The 24032-nt window shown below is 40.3% G+C and overlaps 1 protein-coding gene across 6 annotated transcripts in view; it reads right to left on the bottom strand.

Annotated features, from left to right (window-relative positions):
- The window catches only part of EPS8 (EGFR pathway substrate 8, signaling adaptor), a 261244-nt gene that overhangs the window by 189803 nt on the left and 47409 nt on the right, over nt 1–24032 (bottom strand). The window contains exons 4-5 of one of the 6 annotated variants that reach the window (XM_079936969.1): nt 11184–11388; nt 8392–8717 (exon numbers count right to left, since the gene is read on the bottom strand). The exons of 1 other annotated variant lie outside the window; for it this stretch is intronic. The gene's annotated coding sequence lies outside the window, so the exon portion shown is untranslated. Of the gene's footprint in view, nt 1–2270; nt 2645–8391; nt 8807–11183; nt 11389–24032 lie in introns of those variants that run through there. 4 more of the 6 variants (XM_079936968.1, XM_079936970.1, XM_079936973.1 and 1 more) reach the window with 4 other exon arrangements.

The following is a 24032-nucleotide window of genomic DNA, read 5'->3' as shown; positions in this document are numbered from 1 at the left end:
AAAAAGACAAATCTGCCATTCAAAAGAATTCCCCAAAACTTATATAAACACTCCACCCTCAAGGAGGAGAAGCATAACTCTCCACTCCTTAAGTATGGGCTGCTCACAGTGACTTCCTTCTAAGAAAAAGCATTAAAAGAAAGAAAAAGAGTAAGTTTTCAGTGCAGAAAACTACTACTACTGCAGCCAGGTGATCAAGATAAATATCAACAGTGATAAGTCATGTTGCATAGTATGGACCCTTTATATTATGTGATAAAAGTAGCACTTTACCTCTGTGATCTTCCCCTCAAAAACCCAAAACCTCAGTCTGAGGAGGAGAACAATATTAGAGGAATGCCTATAGAGGACATTCAATAAAACATCTGACCAGTACTCCTCAAAACTGTGAACAGCAACCAAAACAGGCAAAGTCTAGCAAACTAAAAAGTATCAGCAAAGATTTAAAAATTGAAAGCAGGAAAAGCTAGAGATGAAAACAAAATGAAATCTTTACATCTGATCAGAAGCAAGCAAAGTGGTTAAAATTCAGCATTAGATTCCCAATAGGGAACAAATAAGAATAAACCATTTTGAGAATCTTCACTCTGAATACAACTTAAAGTATTCCCCTGGTATTAATAAAAGGCTGAAAATTACTATATAATGATAGTCAATGACACTGGAAAGTGAGAGAAAAAAAAGATTACAAAGAGAATGTATCAAATATTGTGAACAGTGGTTATCTCACAACAGTGGAATTAAAAGCAAGTTAACTCTCCTCCTTTTCTTTTTTTCTGCTGTGAAGAGAATGACTTGGGAAAATTTTAAAAGTATTAATCTCTGAATTCTGCACTAAAGGCATTCTATAAAATGTTATTACATTTGTAATACATTCTACCCTATCCTTTACGTGGCAAGTCTATAAAGTGGGTTATTTTTCAAATTGGTAATTAAAAATGTGAACCCATGACGAAAAATTTTCCACACCAGCAACTTAAGAAAGAACTATAGTAATATGTCCAGAAAACTCCAATTCCTAGAAAATCTATACTAGGTGAGAAAGGATGACATTGACTTTAATTTTCAATGACCACATGATCTAAATTACTAGTTCACACTTTCCAAAACCCAAGTCGCTGTAGAAGAATAATATCCTTTCAAGTGAAATAAATTAGAAGCAATACACAACACAGTTACTTTGATATATGTATATAAAGAAGCTTTCTGGGAATCCTAATTCTTCTATCTCCCAAAAAATAAAGCCAAAATCAAACTAGTCACATGCCTCTGAAACCAAGTTTTATCTGAACTCTTAAGACATTATCTATTCCTCTTATTAACTGAGGCGAGAACTGAAACCTTAAAAATTAAACCTAGAATACATGTCATTGAAATATGTTTTGTAAAGGTGGATTCCAATTCCTAATGCTCTACCGCTCTTGACGTCTATGGATTTCAATTCCTAATACCTAATACAGCATCCTACCCCCAAAGAGAGTCCAGCGATGCAACGGGTACTACGGGGAAAGAAGGATTTGAGAAACAGTGCAAAGGAAGGGAACAATCCGTGCCAAGATTCTGCATACAGGTAGTCCTTGAAAGGAAAGTAGAAAGTGAGAGCATAGGAGGGGCGGGCAGGGTCTTGGAAATCCACTCCAAAGGCATTCAGTGACAAAGACAGCAGAAGGGCTGTCTCCCCAAAAGTAAAACGGTGAGTGAGAGGAGTGGAGCCCGCTACGAAAGGAAAGTCATCAGGAATTAAGAGGGACAACTATGCACAAACAACAAGCTCTCTCGAAATTTGAGGGGGTATACGATGGTGGGACCTTGGTGCAAAGTGTCAATTGGAAAAGACCCCCCCATTTGGGGGTGGGGAGGGTAGCTCTCGAAACCCCAAGTCTAAGACAAGCCAGGAGAAGAATACTCGTTCTGGAGTCTCCCCACCGACCAGAGAAGCGCAGGTGTATCTGCGGAAGCTCAGGTTACCGGGAAATATGACAAGGACGGTGTGCATCTTCTCTGCCCACCGTGCAGGAGCCCCGGGCGCGGCGGGCGACCGAGGGTCAGCACCGGCTCCGAGCGCCCCGGGACCCGCCCGCGAACGCACTTCGGCGGCAGCGCCCTCGCACACCTGGCTCCCGACACCAGTTGAAAGCAGTCAAAGTGAATGAAGACGGACGCGGCGCCTGGCACCACTCCATCCCGACACACAAAGGCAGATTTTGAAAATCGAGGGAGAGTCCAAGCCGCCGGACCCCAGCGGGCGCCTTTCGCCAAGGGGCTCTTACCTCGGATCTGCCCTCGGGGCCGCGGCTTCCCCGGAGGCGCCTCGAACCCAAACCCGGCGGGAGGCGGCCGGGAGAAAGCCCCCGAGCCGGACCGCGCCCTCCCAATCCTCCGCGAGCCGCCCAGCCGCCGCCTGCGTCCGGCCGAGGAGACGCGGTCTCCGGGGCGAGCTCAGCGCCGACCTCGCGCTCGGCTAGAACGCCTGGCCCGCCGCCGCCGCCGCCGCCGCCGCCGGGGAACTCTGGAGCTGCCCGCCAGCTCACCCGCTCGCCCAAGCCGGCCGCGCGCCGCGCATGCCCAGTACATCTCGGGGAGCGAGCCCGCGAGCGCGCGCCGCGCGGCCGGGAGCCGCTCCGCTCTCCGGGTCTTGGCGGCAGCCGAAGCGCGGAGCATCTGGTCGGCCGCAGCGCTGGAGGAGAACTGGCCAGCGGGGCCGGGTGGGCGGGAGACGGAAGGTAGGAGAGAGGGCAAGGCAACGCGCCGAGTTATCAAGGCCGCGATCGAAGTCGGGCCGAAGTTCTGAGCCGCCGACGGGTTTCCAGAAGTGCCCTAGCAGGACCCACTAGCAGCTGGGAGGCGTGAGAAAGAGCAGAGCGCGAGGAGAGGTTTGCCCCGGGCAAGAGTGGATGCTCCTGGCGGAGGGAGCGCGCCAGTTACAGCGCCCCGGGTCTTAGTGTGCAATTCGTGGCCACCAACCTGCGGGCAGTAAACCTGCAGCACCCAAAGACCCTCCAGCCTTGGTCTTCTTGCTGGGACCCTCCCACCTATTTTTCCCCTTTTGTCGCTTCCTTTTTTTTTTTTTTTTTAATCTCCTCAACTCATGCCTTAAACTGGTGGCACCCAAGGGCCTCCATTCGGTCCCGGGGAGTCTCCAAACTACCGGTCCTTACCTGCAAGCAGCAAGCCCAGACCTGCCTCGCCCGCATCGCACGACTGCCTTGGATCCTATCTTTCTCGCAGCTCTTACCAAGAGCCTGATGTGGTTTGAAGTAGTGGAGGCTTCTTTCACATAATGCCTCTCGTGACCTAACCAACCTTTATAATCTTCTTCTCCCCCCAGTAGCCCCCGGCGCCACTAAGTGAGAAGTCCTTCCATCTGTAACATTGCATTTGCTTCTTCTTGAAACTCCAGCTTTGTCATAGCTATGACCCCCTCCTTTCTAACTTCTTTAAGGTCACTTGACCCTCAGAAATCAATGAAAGTCTATAAAATAAACTTGGTTAAAGTAGATTGGACCTGCTTGTTTTGTGAAGCATGGGAGAAGCACAGTCAGGGGAAAGAGAGATTTCAAACCAAGATGGGAAATAAAACCATTATCCTAAAAGTTGGAACAGACCTTAGTCTGCTATCTTAAGTAGAAATCCTCTCTCCAATGTTTCCACTACACCATCAACCACTTAAACTTTTCCATTGTTGGAAAGCTCTATTTTTATCAATATTATGTATAATTATTTTTCATTGAGTACCTATGCCAGGAACTAAGCCATTTTTATATTATTATTTCTAATCCTTAAAATGAGATGAGCCTTATTATACCTATTTAGCAGGAAAATGAAGCTCAGATGTTTCATTCCTTTTGCCAAAGCCAATGCTGATGCCACAATTAAAATCCAGGGTTGCTTAACTCTAAAGTTTGTGTCATTTGATTTGTGAACATCAAATCAACTTCCCTTAACTTAGACCACTGGTGCTGGTTCTGCCCCAAAGAGCCACACAAAATTAATCTCATTTCTTATAGACATTGCAAGCCTTGAAATATTTGAACCAACTATTAAGTAACTACCAGATCTTCTCATATTTTCCTCTTCTTCAAAATCTCTAGAACCTTTCATTGTTCTTCAAATGCAATGGTGAGCCCTCATAACCACATTCCATACCCTGCTTTGAATGTGCTTTGATTTTTCACTTTTCTCCTTGAACTGTACATTCAGAAGAGAACACAACATTCAAATACAGTGGGCTGAGAACCGAGTCACACAGGGATCAGCCACTTTGATCCAAGCATACCCTGACAATAATGCATCCCGAACTTGCATTAGGATTTTTAGCAAGCATATTACAGAGAGTCAGATCAAATATCCAAGTCAATTTCACACAGACTACAATTAAACCATATCTTTCACCTTACATAGTCTGTACTTCCATAATTTAATATTTAAACCTAATTTTTACCTTTAAACCATATTAAATTTCATCTTGTTTGTTTTAGGACATAATTTCAGATTTTAAAATATTATTAGCGATCACTTTAAATTTATAACATCTGTAAATTTAATGAACATGCCTTCTTTGTTTCCACCTAAGTCTAATTAAAAAAAAAAAGAACAGTTACATAAAACAGGCTTACAAAAGAGCCTTGCAGCCCACCACCAAAACTGAGCTCTGAGATAATAATCATTTATGAACCAATACTTTTCAAGATCAAGCACTTTAGTTCATGCAACAATGCTATAACCAAGAAGGATTTCATAAAAGGTTTTCTACATGCTCTGCTGAAATGAAAAGTCACTGTCTCTAGCATTCCTAAATCTACAAGTTCAAGTAACTCTTAAAAAAAAATAAACAGGACCTTTTGAAATATGAACCAGTTTTGGTATCAATGATCTCCATTACTTTTCTAAGTGTTTAGAACCAAAGTTAATCTTTTTACACTTTTGCTGAGAACTGATGTCCAACTCCCGTGTTTATTGTGCTGCCTCATACAAGTTTTTCCTTCTTGAAGGTTTCATTTGCTAATGTTGGTATGGGAGATGAAAATGATGTAGAACAGAATGAAGGTAGACACATGGAGTGAATGGGGTCTCCCCAATACAAAGTACACTAGCAAAACTTGAGAAACAGGTAAAATCTATAGCTGGGTGTAAAGGCTAGATACAGAAAATATGAAGAAATGATGATGGCTAAATGTAACCTGAAGACCGAGAACCATATGTAAACTTCCCAAGAATCAAATGTATTTTTCACACACCCTCTCTACTCCAATCCCTCAGTATGATGTGTGAGTATCATTTAGGGACTGCTGTGTTTATCTTTGTAGGCAGTCTTAAAGCCAAGTAATGTAAAATGTACCTATGGATAAGTTAGATAATGTTTACTGTAGTTAAGAATATTACTATTTTTATGATCTAATCTAAATATTTTAAGCATATCTTGAAGTTGAGATATGCTTAATTTCCTTTTGGCTACAGCTGACATTCTTATTTAGCCTTTGCTGAAGAAACAGGCCAAATTGCTGGATTATTATTTTTGCTCCCACTTTAGAAACTGCTTGAGCTTGCGTCTTATCTTTTTTTTCTTTTTTTGCTTCTTATCTTGTAATTGATATCTATATTTCTTGTTTGTTATGGTTCTTTACATCTATTTGGGTGTAGCAAATTCACTTTTGCTTATTCTTTGAATGTGAAAATGCTTTATTTGTTATATACCATATAAGTAGACGTGTGAAAATTTTGAAGCATGAAGGGAAGTGAAATATTTTTAACAAAGAGTCTTTCCAAGTGTAACCCCTACTTATCTACAAGGAGCTTTATTAGTCAAAAACAAGTAAATGACAACACCCCTCTGTCCGAAATGGGTAGATCCAGTAGGTAGAAAATCAGTAAGGACAGAGCTGAAATCAGCAGAATACACATTCTTCTCAAGCTCATGTGGAATTTTCACGAGGATAAAATCACATTTTGGGGACTTCCCTGGTGGCACAGTGGTTAAGAATCCGCCTGCCAATGCAGGGTACACGGGTTCCAACCCTGGTCCAGGAAGATCCCACATGCCGCAGAACAACTAAGCCCGTGCGCCACAACTACTGAGCCTGTGCTCTAGAGCCCGCGAGCCACAACTACTGAGCCCACGGGCCTAGAGCCCGTGCTCCGCAACAAGAGAAGCCACCGCGATGAGAAGCCCATGCACCGCACCGCACCGCACCGCACCGCACTGAAAAGTAGCCCCCGCTCACTGCAACTAGAGAAAGCCCGCGCACAGCAACCAAGACCCAATGCAGCCAAAAATAAATAAATATATATATATATATATATATATTTTAAAGAGTTATGGAAGATAGAATGTGAAGATGTAACATTTATCTAATCAGAATCCCAGAATGAGACACCAAAAAGAATAGGTTAGAGGCTAGAGGTGAAGAGACTGTTAGATTACTAACAGATTACTGTTAGAGACTGTTAGATTACTAACAGATTACTAACAGTCTACTCTCTTAGATTAGATATAGGTTATAGTATATAGCTGACAGTGTTTCAAGATTAATATAAGACATGAATCCACCAAGAGAGGAAGTACTGGCATATACACGTATCAAGTAGAATACCTAAAAAGAAAACCAGAAAGAGAAAGAACAACATATACATGTATCAAATAATATACATGAAAAGAAAACCAAACCAAGATACACGAGAATGAAATTGCAAAACACCAGAGGAAAAGGCCATATTAAAAGCATTGCGAGGGCTTCCCTGGTGGCGCAGTGTTTGAGAGTCCACCTGCCAATGCAGGGGACACGGGTTCGTGCCCCGGTCCGGGAAGATCCCACTTGCCGTGGAGTGGCTGGGCCCGTGAGCCATGGCCGCTGAGCCTGCACGTCCGGAGCCTGTGCTCCGCAACGGGAGAGGCCACAACAGTGAAAGGCCCGCGTACCAAAAAGAAAAAAAAAAGGCATTGCGAGAAGAAAAGCAAGTAGACCAAAGAATTTTAAACAGCAATAATGGCAGCCAGAAGACACTAGAATATCTTCTAAATGTTGAGAAAAATAACTGTCAACCTATAATTTTGTGTCCAGATAAATTATATTTCCAGAACAAAAATGGAAATAAGACATTTTTAGAAAAATAAAAGCTTTGCTTTTTAACACCTTCACTAGATGAACTCCTAAAACACACCTTTGGATGAAGGAAGTGACCCAATAAGAAATACTGAGATGCAAGGAAAAAATGGTGAGCAAATAAATTGATAAACATTTGGGGTAATCTAAAGAAAATTGGTCTGTAAATAATAATAATAATAATGTCAAATTTGTGGGGTTAAAAAGCACAATTAAAATATTGGGCGATAACATAAATCAGCCGGAGGATGATCAGAGTTAAACTGTTCTGCGGTCCTTGTATTGTTTTGAAGGGGTTAAAGTATTAATTTTAAATGTCTGTAAGAAAAGCATTCAAGATAGAATTTCAAGAGAAACTACCCATATGATATTTACAATGTTTTAATGCTGTCTATGTATCAACTCATTTACATTCTTCCAACAATCTTCTGACAGTCTCCATTTTATACATGAGGGAAAATAAAAGACACAAAAACATGAGCCACAAGTCATCTAACTACTGTGTGACGAAGTTGGAATTTGAGAACATGGCTTTGGTGGTTATGTTCTACAGTATCTTAAAGACTCTGAATGAATAGACACAGAATGCAGAAATTCCAAAACAGCAGAGGAAGAGAAAGGCAATAAGAAATAAACAAATAAACATAACAGTATCTCCACCTATTTACCCCGTGCAAAGAAAAATTTTAAAAATACAAGAAAGAATTGTAGAAAAAGAGGGCCAAATAGAAAATAGAAAGGAAAGACCAAAGGGAAAAAATTCAAATATGTAAGAAATCACAACATAAATGGATTAAACTCTACAGCTAAAAGAGTCAAAGTAGTTTTTAAAAACATAGCTATATGCTATTTACAAACATAAGGATATGGAAACCATAAGATATATCAGGTATATAATAATGAAAAGAAGACTGGTGTAGCTACATTAAAATCACACAATCACTATGGACTTTAAGATAAAAAAGCATTATTGGGGATAGAAAGGGCACCACATAATGATCAAATCTACAAGGAGAAATTGATAAATCCACCATTAAGGTGGGGCTACTTCAATACTCCCTCACCTATTGATAAGTTATTGACAACTCCATGTACATAGATAGATATAAGGTATACAATATTTAGAGATTACAGTGTCGACATACAGCAATAAGAGAATACACATTCTCATCAAACCCGTAAGAAATATTTACATAAATTCACCAGTGTACCTTAACATATTTCAAAGAATTTGGATTATTTAGACCGAGGGTTGAAAAACTTTTTCTGTAAAGCACTAGATAGTAAATACCTTAGCTTTGCAGGTCAATGGTCTCTACTGCAACCACTCAAGTCTGCCCCTGTAACTTGAAAGCTGTCATAGTCAATATGCTTATGCAATTCAATTATCTTCTCCTCCTGCAGGAACAAGGATTGTAATTAAGCAAATGACCATAGCCGTCTTTCAATAAAACTTTATCTAGGCACTCTGAATTTGAATTTTATTTAATTTATACGTACCTCAAAATATTTGTGTTTTTCAACCATTTAAAACGTGCCAACCATTCTTAGCTCACAAGCTGTAGAAAAACAGGTCGTGGCTGGGTTTGTTGATCCCTGATCTAGACCTTGTAATCTCTGCTTGCAAGGCAATAGATTTAGAAATATATTTCAGACTAATTTTTTTTGTTAAGATTTAACTTAAAACTTAAATAACAGTACCTTTTAATTTCTAAAGATTCACTTAAATAAGTGGGATTTAGACTTCCAAATAACCATGGATCAAAGAGGAAATCGTGAATGAAAATTTAAAAATACTTCGAACTGAAAAAAAAAGAAAAATAAATTTTGATATAGTCTGATCATGAAATATTCTATAGCAGTGAAGGTCAGGAAGCAACCACCACATTCAGCAGAATAAATTACTCTTAGAAACATAAAGTTTCTAAGATCACAGAAAATTATGTGCAGTAAGTTGCCCTTTTTACAAAGCTCAGGAACAAGCAAAACTAAATGATATATTATTTGGGAACACGTATATATTTGCTAAAACTAGTATGTAAACAAAGGAATGTTTATCATAAAATTAAGAATAGGGGTTACTTCTGAGGGGCAGGAAGGGAAATGGAACAGAGAGTCTTTATAGATAAATTGCAATAGTAATGTAATGTGTGTCACAGGTGTTCACCTTAATTACACTCCTTGCTCCTGCGGAGGAAAAGATTGTTGAATTGCATACAATGACAGGGGAGGGACAGAGCAATTGTTACTAAAGCGATCCAGTTACCGGTCTCTTATTTACCTGGACACAGCTCATCAGAACGCCTCAGAATCACCTATTATCCCTGACCTTCGAATGTCTGGTGAGCTCTGTACATAAAACACTCCTTTCCGAGCAGGACCACAGATACTCTGTCCCTAATTTTAAGTGTGAAAGTTGATTTTTACAATAAGGCTTATTTCCTCCAGAAATTCTAATGCCTCGGTACAGCTGAGGAAAATTTAATTCTCACACTTGAGAGTTACTCATTCCTTTACTAGTAACACCTGAATATTCTTTAAAATTCAGAAGAGACATCGCTTGTTTCATCTTTTTGAGATAACTGTACTGCTCGTTCCACAGAACTGGAAATTTGCCATTTGAAAACAGTTATCTCACTATTTACAGCTTTTTCTAATCAAATCTAAGCTTTTTATTTTTCTACGTGTGCCTAACCAGGAAAGCAGATGAAAATCAAAGGAGAAAAATAAAATAACCATGAGGAAAAGTAAACCTTCAGAAACTGGTTAATTTTAAATTACAGTAAAGCCATAAAATGGAATTCTATTTCATGATGAAAAAGAATGAGGTGGTTATATTAACCACTAACTTGGATGGACATCAAGATATATAGTTGTTAAGTGGGGTGAGGGGAAAGGTGAGTTGCAATACACTCTGTAGTAGGAATGAATTTATGTAAAAAAAGAATAACAGCTAGAGAAATACAAGCCATATTTTAACAGTTTCTTTTATAGGAAGAGAGATGACGGTGGAGGCAGGAGTTCCTTTCACTATTTCGGTTAATATAATTCTATAATATTTGAATTTTTAACCCTGGACCTGTATTATTTTGTGGCAGAGAAAATTTAACATTGTAATATTTTGTGAATTTTGTGTTTCTGAATTCTTTACTCCGTCTAGAATTCAGCTAGAGTTTTAAAATTTCCATCCCTAAAGTCTAAAGTATCTTTAGTTTACTGAGCTAAAATAACCCTCAGGCTATTTAACAATTCCCTTTGGGGACCGCATTGGAATTGCAAATGCAGACTCTGTTTCCTTAAGTTGGCACCCCAGTTTTTTTCTCCATTGACAGTAGAATCCAGGTGGGAAGGGAATAAAACAAAACAAAAGAGAACTCCTGTTACAAATTTAAAGGTTTTAAGAAGCAAATTCGCATCTCTCATTAGCTTTCTCACTCCAATAGCCCTGGTGCTCAAGAAAACTCCAGCAACCTTAAAGATAATTTTCCTGATAACAGTGCTTAAATCCAAGTTTTGGCAAGACAACAGCAAAAATATGCCCCAGATTCCAAGTCTAATTTCATCTTAAAGAACTTGGATACACACACACACACGCGCGCACACACACGCGCGCGCACACACACACACACAGAAATCTCTAAACGCGTGTTGGTTTTCCGAATACACTTTCCTTTCCTTTAATGGACACTTTTTTTTAATGCAAAGCTTTCAAAGCATTTTCCACACTTTCTTATTAAGCAGAGTGTTTACCTTACTAACCATAGTTATCATTGTGCACATTAAGGGTTGTACTTCACAAGTACACAATTCCTTACCCAAACCCTTGCAACCAGATGTTTGCATCTTGTGAAGGTAACGTGACGCTTATACCACATACGTATTCATAGCAACCCAGCAGGGTTGTAGTTAACACATTATTTCTGCAGCAAATCATATTCACACAAATTAGAACGAAGTTCATAAGTAGCCTCATAGCCCCTCAGATTCGATTTGCTATCAAACAAGCACAAGTCGTCAGACTTTGTCACCAAATGAAATTTGAAAAAACAAACAAGCAACTTTTTAAAAAACTTTTGACTTGACCTTGCAGATAAAGCTGTTATGCACCTGTATGATGGTGCCACAAGGAGGAACTGCCTTGCTTGCCTTGCATTTGAGACTCTAAATGGCTATCGTTTTGAGGGCTTGATGTCTTCTGCCTCTTGTGTGCCTTCCATCCATTTTGTTGCTGTGACTTCCTCTACCACCTTCCTGCCCAGATACTTTATTATGTTTAATCAGCTATGACCTGAAAAAAAATAGATAACCAAGTTATTATAATCATGTATGAAATAGAGTAAGTAGATTATACATAAGGAGCGCTAGAGTTATTTTGTGATATGTGCATTTTGCTTGCATTCTTGACAACACCTATTTCAACAAGTTAGAGGCTTTGGTTTGCTAATGACTGTCACCTGTATTCACAATTTTTGAGATTTTTATCCTTAAAAAAGCAACTCTAACTTCCTGTTCTAAAAAAAAAATACAATGTCTCATTTTATAGATGTCACCAGTTTCAGAAACGGACATCTTGTGAAAGCATGCTATTCTAATATATGCATATATGACCTTTTGGTCATATGCAAATAAGCTAAGGGCTAAAGTTTATTTACTCTTGCACAAAAAATAAGTGATGACAATAAAGATTAAGGTATTTATAAAACCTTAAAGTACAATCTCAGGGTGACATTTCTAAATCATCACAGTCACTCGCCTGTATTTTTCTTCTTTACTCAACTTGCAAGTCCTTCTGTATTTTGACCCCACTCTGTACATCTACCTTCATTTATTAGTGCTCCTGCTGTGAGCTTTCCACAGCTCCAATATGTAGAGCCCTTCCTTGGTGTTGCCCACACAAGGCACACTTATCACTGCAAGACAAAGAAACCTGGGGAGGAGTGCAGAGTCATGACTGGAAATCAATGCAGGAATGTCCGTGATTCAAGTTTCCAGGAGGAAAGTAGCCAAAGCAAGTGAAAGATCAATACCAGGTGCTAAGAGAGTGACATGAAAGAAAAGTATTGAAAGCAGTAAGAACCCAGAAACCCAATCAGATGGCTCACTAGTGAGAAAGCATCTAAAGGCCTCTGATTCATTCATTCAGCAAAGGTTCAAGCACCTGCCAAGCACAGGGATGGGCTTTGGGGATATAAAAAGGAGTACAAAATGGTCCCCACCCTTGAGGGCTTGCAGTATTAGCAATTAAACAGACAGAAATAAATAGAGACAACCATATGCCATGTTGTAACAGCATAATGTAATACCAAGCACTATCTGAGCCACAGAGAAATGAACGCTCAACTCTGCTGTGCAAAATCAGGCTGGCATCACAGGGACTCACTTGCCTGCCCTTCGCTGATCACCTTCGAACCTCCTTGCTGTTCCTCAAGCACCCTGGCCTGCTTCCACCGCAGCCCTAGCACTGGCTGTTCCCTGACCCCTAACGCTCTTCTTCCAGATATCGACAGGGCTCACTCTCTCACTTCATTCAGGTCTCAGCTCAAATGCTACCTCATCAGAAAAGATTTCTCTGACCAATCACCCTATTTAAAACTATGTCACCCGGGCTTCCCTGGTGGCGCAGTGGTTGAGAGTCCGCCTGCCGATGCTGGGGACGTGGGTTCGTGCCCCAGTCCGGGAAGATCCCACATGCCGCGGAGCAGCTGGGCCCGTGAGCCATGGCCGCTAAGCCTGCGCATCAGGAGCCTGTGCTCCACGACGGGGGAGGACACAACAGTGGGAGGCCCCAACAGTGGGAGGCCCGCGTACCGGGAAAAAAAAAAACCACAACACAACTGTACCACCCAAGGGGAAGGATAAATTAAGACTTTGGTATTAACATACACACACTACTACTATATATAAAATGGTTAACCAACAAGAGCCTACTGTATAGCACAGGGAATTATATTCAATACCTTGTAATAACCTATAATGGAAAAGAATTTAAAAAAAAAACAAAACGGTACCCCCAGACACACACACACACACACACACACACACACACACACAGAAACTCAACTCTTTCTCTCTCTTTCTCCCTGTTGCCTTTGTCTTTTTTTTCCTCAGCCCTTATCATAATCTGCAATCATCTTGTCCAATTATTTATTGTCTGTTTCCCTCATGTAAATTCTGTGAGAGCAGGGATTTATCAGTTGTATTTACTGCTCTAGCCCCAGCACTGGACAGAGTTGAATGAGTGAATGAATAAATGAATGAATGAGGAGAAATTTGAGCTGAGTTATGAAGAGCATGTAGTGGCTTGTCAAGGGAACAAGGCGTGTGTGGAGGCAGAGGGAGGACTCAGAATGTACAGAGACACCAGGGTAATTAAAGGGAGTCAAGGCACCTTGGAAGGAATTTAGAGAGAAATAAAATGATCTGTGCTCAGCACACAGTGGGTTTTCATTCAACGTTACTAAGTAAATAAGTGAGAGAGCAAGTGAGTAAATGAGTGAATGAATACACGATTGAATTAATGATCAGGTTTTTGTCTTAGAAAATGTGTGAGCCTAGATGGGTGGAACAGAAGACAGGAAGTAGAGATCATTGAGAAGGCTGGTCTTCTACAAAGAGGAAAATAAAGAAGGCCTGAATGAAGCAAGTGGGAACAGAGAAGAGAGACCACACTTGCGAAGCAAGTAGAATTGTGATGTGATTGAAGTGGGGGAAGTAGGTGAACGCAGAGGATCCCGATGTAAGTGCCCAGATGGGTGGTGGTGCCGTGGACCACACGGTAAAACCAGGAATGGTGAAAGGAGGCTGCGCTGGGGAGATAATCTATCCTGGGTTGTACATCTTGGGATTGAAGTCTCTCTGTAATAGGGGAAGACAACTAATATGTAGTTGGAAGCGTTGACCTAGGAGAAAAGTCAAGACAGAAGACAGGTTTGGAATACCTTTATGGATGGATGTCTTTATCTTCAGGAAAACATGTTAGGATAAGAAGACGAAATTCGAGGATAATTTAAGAGGTCGAGAGGCAGAGGGGGGAAAAGGAACGTCCACTGAAAACTAAGAAGCAGCTAATAGAGTGGTAAGAGGAAAACTAGGAGTTTAAGCCCATGAGAATTAGCATGTGCTGTCTTGCTCATTACTGTAGCCCCAATGTCCTGGTACAGGATAAAGAGACATGCAAATACTTGTAAAAAAGGGAAGTAGGGAAAGAAGGAAAGAGGGAGGGATGGAAGGAAGCTTGAAAGGAGGGAACTGGTTAACAGTAAGACTACAAAGCTATCAAGAAAGATAATGGGACTGCCCCGGTGGCGCAGTGGTTAAAGAATCCGCCCGCCAATGCAGGGGACACGGGTTCCATCCCAGGCCGTGGAAGATCCCACATGCCGCGGAGCAGCTAAGCCCATAAGCCACAGCTACTGAGCCAGCGCTCTAGAGCCGCGAGCCACAACTACTGAGCCCACGTGCCACAACTACTGAAGCCGGCGTGCCCTAGAGCCCGCACGCTGCAACCACTGAAGCCTGCGCTCCTAGAGTCGGTGCTTTGCAACAAGAGAAGCCACCACCGTGAGAAGCCCGTGCACCTCAACGAAGAGTAGTGCCGCTCACCGCAACTAGAGAAAAGTCCGCATGCAGCAACAAAGACCCAACGCAGCCAAAAAAAAGATAATGATAGCTAAGAAAACTCAGATTTATTTTATTAAGGGATTATAACATGCCAGAGACCCTTTTAAGCAGTTCACACGGCTTGACTCATTCAATTCTCAAAACAACCTCGTGAAGCAGGGGTGATGATGATGATATGATGATGACGATGATGATTATCCCCTCTTTATAGATGAGAAAATGAGGCACAGAGAGGTGAAGTTGTCCAGGGTTACACAGAAAGTAAATGACAGAAGCAAGATTTCAAGTCCAGCCATCTCGCTCTGAAGCCTCTCTGCACAGATGGAAGAGCGAGTTTTGTGAGGGGCCTTGAGTGAGTATGGTTTCAATGGAGGGGCAGCTCTGTGGCCTGGGGAGGGGAAAGGAAGGCAAAGAAGTGGAGAGGGCAAATGTAGACTGCTACTGCAAGGCGGTTCACTAGGAAGAAAGAGGGACAGATAGTAGCTGGAAAGGAACACAGGGATGTCAGAAGCCGTTTTGTGGTTTGTTTTTATTTGCGGTTCGCGGGCCTCTCACTGCTGTGGCCTCTCCCGTTGCGGAGCACAGGCTCCGGATGCGCAGGCTCAGCGGCCATGGCTCATGGGCCCAGCCGATCCGCGGCATGTGGGATCTTCCCGGACCGGGGCACGAACCCGTGTCCCCTGCATCGGCAGGCGGACTCTCAGCCACTGCGCCACCAGGGAAGCCCCGTTTTGTGTTTTTAATGAGCAAGTCTGGTGCATGTGGACTCGCTACAGTCTGTTTACATCACACCCCAGAATTGCTAAAAGAAAAATGAGGGGGTTGGCTGAAAAGACACTCAGGTTACTTCCAGCTCTGATTCTACTATTCCACAACTTTGAAATTCTTTCTCAGTGCAGCCAGATGGAAGATTTCGCTTGATAACATTAGTTGGAAAAATAATTTAATACACTTTTAAAGAGGTATATAAATAGAAGTCCAGGGGCCTCTTTGAGTTTCCTTATGATTCATGAGCTTTTCATCTTTTCGCATCCTAGTCAGTGATGCCTCCTGTCTTTATGAGGAAGCTGAAGTTTTTCTTGTCTTTAGATTTGGCCTAAGAACATATTTTTACTTTCTTTTCTTAGGTTAGGAAAGAGTCAGGGTCATCTAGGTTCACATCCTTTTTCTCCATTGCCTTTTCCCTTTTGTACTCTACCCCTCCTTGCACAGGAAAAAATGAATTTAAGTGCAGGCAGTTATACACAAGCCATAATGTTTCTTTCACAACATGCCCTAAACTGTTTAATCATTAGTGTTGTTTCCTGCGATTCTTTCTCTGCTAACTATTCCTTGAGACACTTTTCCTCTTTCCTAAACTTCTCCTTTCCTCCTCCTCTCTGACCAAGTGTAGTGGACACATACCAATCCCAGAAATTACACTAGACCCTCCTTTTCCCTCTATTCTTACCTTATGGAGCCCTTTATTGGCACACATCCTTCAGTGACACATATTCCTATCTTTTTCACACCTTTGAACAACTTTTCCATCTCTAGTTGCTCCTTTTCCTAGCCACGCAATGTCAGTTTTCAACAATCTCCTAGTAGGGCTATGAGATGGGGGAGAGATTGGCTATGGAAAATAGCAATATAAGACTCATTTCTTTTCTGGCTTTGGGATGTGTTTTCACACTTACCAAAGTTGGTACATACCCAAATTTGGAAAATCACAGCACTTCAAACAAAGTAAAGCGCTACTTGGAAGACATGTCTCAAAAGGAATTAGAAAGCTATCTACTTAGCTAATCTGTGCTCGTTGCCATTTCTCTTCTGGGCGCCCCTCCAGACAATGCATGAATGGTGTTTATCTCTTAGACAAACGCAAGTAATCTTCACAGAGAGATCTTTATTTTCCTCTCCAAAGCATGATATCTTTCTAGCTCTCAATTCCCCGGAGCAAGGTGATAATTAAAGTGTTTCAGGTTCAAAGGCCCTCTCTCTAAAATTCCTGATGAGCTAGTTTCAGACAGGAATGAGAGTAAACAGAGATGGCTATGATATCATAAGTGAAGCAGGTTATAATGTTAATAAGATGCTGAAAAGAAGACGTGTCTGCCTAGTATCAGTAATTGACTCTGTTCACATTTCCCTGACACATGTGAATCCAAATCCTATCGTTCAGAAGAGTCTTTATTTTGGCAGGTGTATGCACCAAGCAAAGATGAGCAGAGTGCAAATAAAGAACCTTTGTCGGTACTGTAGCCAATACCATGATAGCACCTCATTATAAAGAGACCTAAAACATTTCATGACAGCAGGCAACCTTCCTCTAGAAATCTCCATATCTCTGAAGCCAAATAATGATTTGCCCCCTTTATCTTTACAGGCTGTGCTTTTGAAATTATAAAATAGTTCAGAATACTCAGCAGTGATCTGGGACAACCCAAGTACTTCTTTCTTTATATATAAGGAAAATTTTCAAATATTGACAATGCTGATGATTTTCAACCAATTTAATCAGTTTAATCAGCAAGGATTCCTCCATCTTATTCTTTGTAAGGATTATTCTCACATTATCTGATACAATAAAAAAATAAGTAATATCTTCATTCTATTTTTCCTTATTTCTGCTTGTTCTTGATTAAAAATAAACTAAAACTGAATTGTCAAACCAGGAAAATATTGCATTGGCTAAGAATATGGAACTTTTTTAGCTAAAAATAATTAATTTGCAAAAGGCCAATGCAAAATGCTTTCTCTCTATTAAACTTTTATATCTATTTTGACAAAGGCAAAATATATCTAGAACACGTGATTTATGCCATCTAATAGTGAGAATTCATCTGTATATGAGAACGTAAGATGCATCTGTAGAAGGAAAATTTTTCCCAAAATGAGTTTTTGAATTTCCTGTATTTCTGGGTCACAGTAGTTTCTGGCTGTGTTTTTGGTTTTTTTTTTTTTTTTTGCAGTACGCGGGTCTCTCACTGCTATGGCCTCTCCAGTTGCGGAGCACAGGCTCTGGACACGCAGGCTCAGCAGCCATGGCTCACGGGCCCAGCCGCTCCGCGGAATGTGGGATCCTCCCGGACTGGGGCACGAACCCGTGTCCCCTGCATCGGCGCCACTGCGCCACCAGGGAAGCCCGTTTCTGGCTGTTTGACAAGACCCATCTCCTAGAGCTTCTGATATTCCTTCCTAAGAGTCAGTGAGAAGAAGCTTCCTTTCACTTTCTCTGGGAGGAAAGGCCAGAACAACTCTCAGGCCACTATTCTCTCTCATGACCTCTTGTCCTTCCCTGCTTTTAGCTCCCAGGGGTCCTGCCAAAGATTGCCCATTGGTTTTAATCCAACTTTTTAAATGAGGGCTTAGAGAAGCAACTTAGAGTTGTATAACTTTTTCCTCTTGTTTTATAAAACATGAGATAAAAAGATTACTCTAAACTACTGACTTTCAAACACCTAAATGGCCTTGGCCATACCTTTATTGGCAGAGTCTAAGAGACCACTGTGGTCCCAAGACCCTTTATGAGGTGGAATCTTGTTTCTGAAGTGGATTTTGGAACATATGCAGTACGTATAAGAAAGTTGTCTTTTCCAGCCACAGTGGAAAACATCTGCTTTGCTAATGGATTTGACTCTACTTGCCAGAATAACTTCCCAGATGTTTTGAAAGCTCTAAACAACTGCAGCCTTTTGGATCTGCTCTGACTCAAAAATTAATTTACTAAGAAAACATGTAGGTCTGTGACATAAAAGAAAATAAAAATATTTCTCTTAACGAATCTGTAATACCAAAATATTTTACATATGGCCTCAGATTAATGGTCTTTTTTTTTTTTTTTTTTTTTTTTTTTTTTTTTTTTGCGGTATGCGGGCCTCTCACTGCTGTGGCCTCTCCCGTTGTGGAGCACAGCCTCCGGACGCGCAGGCTCAGCGGCCATGGCTCACGGGCCCAGCCGCTCCGCGGCATGTGGGATCTTCCCGGACCGGGGCACGGACCCGTGTCCCCTGCATCGACAGGCGGACTCTCAACCACTGCGCCACCAGGGAAGCCCCTAGATTAACGGTCTTTTATAGATTTTTTAATTTTTTTAAGATATGCATTCAGACAGGTATATACATAGTCTCTCGGAAGGGACTGGAATGCGAATAGAAAATTCTTTCCACTTTTCTGAATGCAACTAGTACTACTAACTATTTATGCTCTTTTGTCAATTCCCCAGCTTTCAATAAATGATTTCCTGGTAAATATATGCATGTCCCGCTTACATTTTATCTTACTGGATCTGATTTAAAAAAAAAAAAAAACTCCTAAATAGCATAAAAAGTATTTTATATTATCGACTGTTCAGCCTTCTTTAGCTTCTGCCTTGGCTATTTCTTCCTAGTTAGCCTCCAGCTGCTGCTTTGTTGCTTAATATTTACATAATTTAAAGAGACTACTTTTATTTTGTTCTTTTATGATCGGCTGCCAAGCAATACAATATTTCTTTTTTCTGCCTCATTACACCTACTGACTTCAGTCTCTGTTGTTTTTCCTAACCCTGTTTGGATCTAAATCCTCTATGTTGTCCTTCCATTTCTGTGTTCTATTCAACTTTTCCTCTGCCTTCTTTACGAAATCCTCCAGGAGATCATACTCTCGTGTCCACTACAATCCAGAAATGCAAATGTTTTAAAAGGAAATTCTAAATTAAACAGAACAAATCAATTGTGCATTAAAATTTAGTATGTATTTTCCCTTATAAATACTTGCCAACCTTTTATATGTTTATTTCATATTATACATACGTTTCTAAACAGCAAGAACCTGTATTTTAAGTATGTTTTTAGATGCTAAAGCTGGTCAGTCATTTCTAATAACCACACTTCTTTGCATTCATCCCCTAGAATGTAGGCTTCATCTTGCCCACATCTGCATTACCAGTGCCCAAAGCAGAGCAGCTGCTAGGCACTCAATTACCATTTGCTGAATAAATCTGACACTCCATAGAGGGGTGGGGTCGGTGAGTATTATGTCCCAGTCTCTATGCTAAGTAATTTTACAAACACACACACACACACACACACACACACACACACACACACACACACACACAGAGGCACACCCCATATATTCCACGTAATCTTCTCAAGAACTCAAGTATTGCTTTCCCCACTTTACAATTGAGGAAGCAGAAACTCAGAAAGGGAGGGAAGTAACCGATCCAAATTTACACAGGTAGAAAGTTGCAATATTTAGCTCCAAAGAAGGCTCTTTGAATAAAATGAGAGATAAACATGACCCATACAAATTTCTTTCTTTCCCATTTCTCTCTCTTGTGGCTAGTCCTGAAGAAAACTTTAAAAATACAACTGATGTTCAGTTCTTCTTTCCTTTGCCCACAAGACCTAACTTTTGGTGCCCACATCCTTTGACTTATCCATCCCAACCAACTCCAAAAGTTTGTCCTGTGGACACTCCTTCCCTCACCCAGGGCCCATGTGCCTGGATCTGTATGGCCAGCTATCCTCAGCTGTACTAAAGTCTGATTTCCCTTCAGCAATCTTGCATCTCATTGCTTCACAATACTTGAGATTTTGAGATTGAACACTTGCTTATTAGATAACACTTCTTCCCTAATACAGAAAAGCTGGAAGAGTCTAGAATTATTTGATCATGATTTTGTGGTCAAAATGTCTCTGCAATTATTGTAACCAAAAGCAGTGAACTTAAATTGGGCTTCCCTGGTGGCGCAGTGGTTGAGAGTCCGCCTTTCGATGCAGGGGACACGGGTTCGTGCCCCGGTCCGGGAGGATCCCACGTGCCGGGGAGCGGCTGGGCCCGTGAGCCATGGCCGCTGAGCCTGCGCGTCCGGAGCCCGTGTTCCGCAACAGGAGAGGCCACAACAGTGAGAGGCCCGTGTACCGCAAAAAAAAAAAAAAAAGCAGTGAACTTAAATTGAGCTGAATAGAAGCTTAGGGGGGCACCTTGGCAGGAACCTGGTTGTCCATCTTCGATCAGACTTCACCGGACTAGGCTGACCTCTACTCTATTTCCTAAGAAGAATCCTAGTTGAGATACACAAATGCCTTTAAATTTTCTTATGTAGCTTCCATCTTGAAGTCAAAATTAGAATTTAGTCAAAGGTAGGGTCCAAAAATGTAAACAGAAATAAAACTACCAGAAAATTTATTAATTATTGTGTCATTTTGTTAAGTTGCACAAACACACATTGAGAATACAGTCCTCCTTGGAAATTATGATGTCTGCTTTTTGCATATTTATGTAATTTAAATACACTGATGTAATCATTAATTTATTCAACAAGTAGTCATTGAGTATCTACTGGATATAAGGCAATTAGTGGTACAAAAGAAAGATTTTAATCCTGTAATCAATATAAATCATGTGCCCAAATGATTCAAATTTAAAGCATTTGTGATTGTTGTCAAAAAATAATAATAAAAGGACAAAATAGTTGGAGATTTCAGAGTGAGAAAGGATTATGAAGAGCCAGTGGGAATCAATGGTGATTTTGACATATTTATCTTTATATTTTACCTTATATTTTACTTACAGGAGCAATAATCGAAGTTTTTAAACACAAGCTATTTTTCAGACACAGTGGAGGCTGTTTATAGCACTACTGAATTGATTAGGATTGCTTTTGGCTGCAAGCATTAAAATATCCTATTACAATTTACTTAAGCAATAGTGAGACGTTAAGTTATTTCACTCAAAAAGCTGTCTGGAGGTAGGCAGTTCAAAAATAGAGGAAGACTTTCAGTAAAATCATAAACAGCATGGGTTCTTTCCATCTTTACCTTCTGCCAATTTTGTGATTGCAAGATGGTTAAAGAACTTTCTTTAGCATCATGTAGTCACATAAAAAAGTTTAAAAACAGTAAGAAAGGAGGTATTCTCCTTAAGGGCCTCTGTTAATAGGAAAGGAAATCTCTTCTAAACATCCCCAGCTAACTTTCCCCATGTCTTTTTGGCCAGACTTGGTTCACATACCCTCCCCTAGAGCAATCAATCATGAAGGGGAATAGGGTTGTCACGATATAGTAACAACTACATACACTGCCTCCTCGCCATCTCTCAAGTCCCCAATTTAAATAAACAATATATTTGCATGGATAATAGAATTTTTAAATTACTGTTTTTAATTTAAAAACTAAAAGAATTATTACGATAGTTTTCTATTTGTCAACGATGGCTACAGTTCTGTCCATCAAAGGTATATTAATCTAATTTTAGTAGCCAAGAAACAGTAACTATTGTTTAGATGGAAATAGTAATTCATTGAGGTAAAGTTATATTTAATTTCTTTGTCATTTTGCCCAGTCTGTGATCCTAGTGGGTTCCAACTAGGAACTTGAGAATGAAAACTGGCCCATGTCAAGCCATTACTGTAGTGTCAGAGAAAGTACATAGCCAGTGGAATTGAATTAATACAGCTAGCGTATTTGGAAACATTGTATCTGCCAGTGTTGTACTCTGAATTCAGTGTTTTAATTTCTTATACCTTTTGTATTTAGCCAGAGTTCCAGCTTTCCACTTTATTCAGTCTGAACATTAAAAGTAGTAACTCTACTCTTATTATACATAGTATGAGAGAACTATTTTAACCATTAAAAAAAAAGCAAAAAGAGTTTGTTTTAACATCATGTGTCTTTGAAACAGCAATATAAATATTTTATTTATGGAATCTTCTTCACTTACACTATGATATTTCTAAGGCTATATTCTAGTCATCTATTACTGCATAACAGACCACCAAAAATGTAGCAATTTAAAAGAACAATAATCATTTTTTTGCTCATGAGTCTACAGTTTGGGCAGGGCTTTGCTTGTCCACCACAGCATCAGTTTGGGTAGCTTAACTGGGGCAGAATCCACTTCCAACATGACTCTTTTACTTAGCTGGCAAGTGTACTAGCTCTGCTGCAAACTCAACTGGGGCTATTGGCTGGGTACTTTGGGTCCACTATGCATGAGGTTCTCCATGTGGGCCTCTACACAGGACTGTTTGGGCTTCTTCATAGCATGGCGATTGGGTTCCAGAAGCTAATATTCCAATAGAAAACTGTCCATATCTTAAGGCTTAGGCCCAGCAGTTGTCATAACATCACTTCTGCTGCGTTGTAGTAGTCACACAAACCCTACCTAGATTAAAGACATGTCTCGTTTTTAATCTCCATAGACTGGAAAGAGGATTTGGTTCTATTTTCAAGGTTCATTCCCATGGAAATTCTCTATTCTTTATGATATGTTATGGCCAAACCCTGAAGATTACTCTAGATTAGGGCTTCCCTGGTGGCGCAGTGGTTGACAGTCTGCCTGCCGATGCAGGGGACACGGGTTCGAGCCCCGGTCTGGGAAGATCCCATATGCCGCGGAGCGGCTGGGCCCGTGAGCCATGGCCGCTGAGCCTGCGCGTTCGGAGCCTGTGCTCCGCAACGGGAGAGGCCACAGCAGTGAGAGGCCCGCGTACCGCAAAAAAAAAAAAAAAAAAAAAAGTCTAGATTAAAGCTTTAACTGGAAACATCAACATCCTCTGATATCTAAAATTAAATTGTGCACTTTGTATTTTATAAATTATGCTAATACTGCATATTATTTTAGATAATTATTTTGTTTGGGTTTTGAGTATTAGCAAGTCACAAGTTAATTTTTTTCTCTTTAAAGTAATTTGGAAATATTTGCAAATTTGAAAGCGAAATTAATAACAACATGTAATTATAGAAACCCAGTTTTTTTCTGAGTCTTTTTTGTGGCGTCACTTTTTCTCCCCTTACAACATATACTGGGAAAGTTATCTTTATCCCCTTACAACATATACTGGGAAAGTTATCTTTATCACATTTTTTAAGACAAAAGCCTAGGTATATTAATTAATTTTTCTTCCAAGATTACTAAAAATATTAGCAACAGAGTCAGGACTCAAGCTTAAGGTCCAACTAATGCTTTTCTACTCAGAAAATTGGTCAGAACAAATTCTCACCACAGAGAAATGTTGGTGTGTTATTTAATATGGTAATAATGACTAAGTAAGAAATGTCCCTTGCTTACACTTCTTTGTTTTGATTCAATAATTCTTAATTAGGTAAGGTATTTTTTCCTTTTAAAAAGCAACATTTTAATTCTATAATCTGTTAAATATTTTTAAATTGTACTTTGATATTTAGTTATAAGAAAGTGAACTAAAACAGGAAATTTTTCTATTTGGAGTTAAATGGAACTTGCAAGATAACTTCTGATGGTAAATAAACAAAAATTATTATTATATACTGAGAGAATAGTGCTAACTCAATATCAGGCACACTGAGGTAGTTTTCAATTAAC

This window comes from Stenella coeruleoalba (assembly GCF_951394435.1).
Source record: "Stenella coeruleoalba genome assembly, chromosome: 11".
Lineage (NCBI taxonomy): Eukaryota > Metazoa > Chordata > Mammalia > Artiodactyla > Delphinidae > Stenella > Stenella coeruleoalba.
Note: the sequence above shows the minus strand (reverse complement) of the source record. Positions and strands in the feature narration are given on the sequence as shown.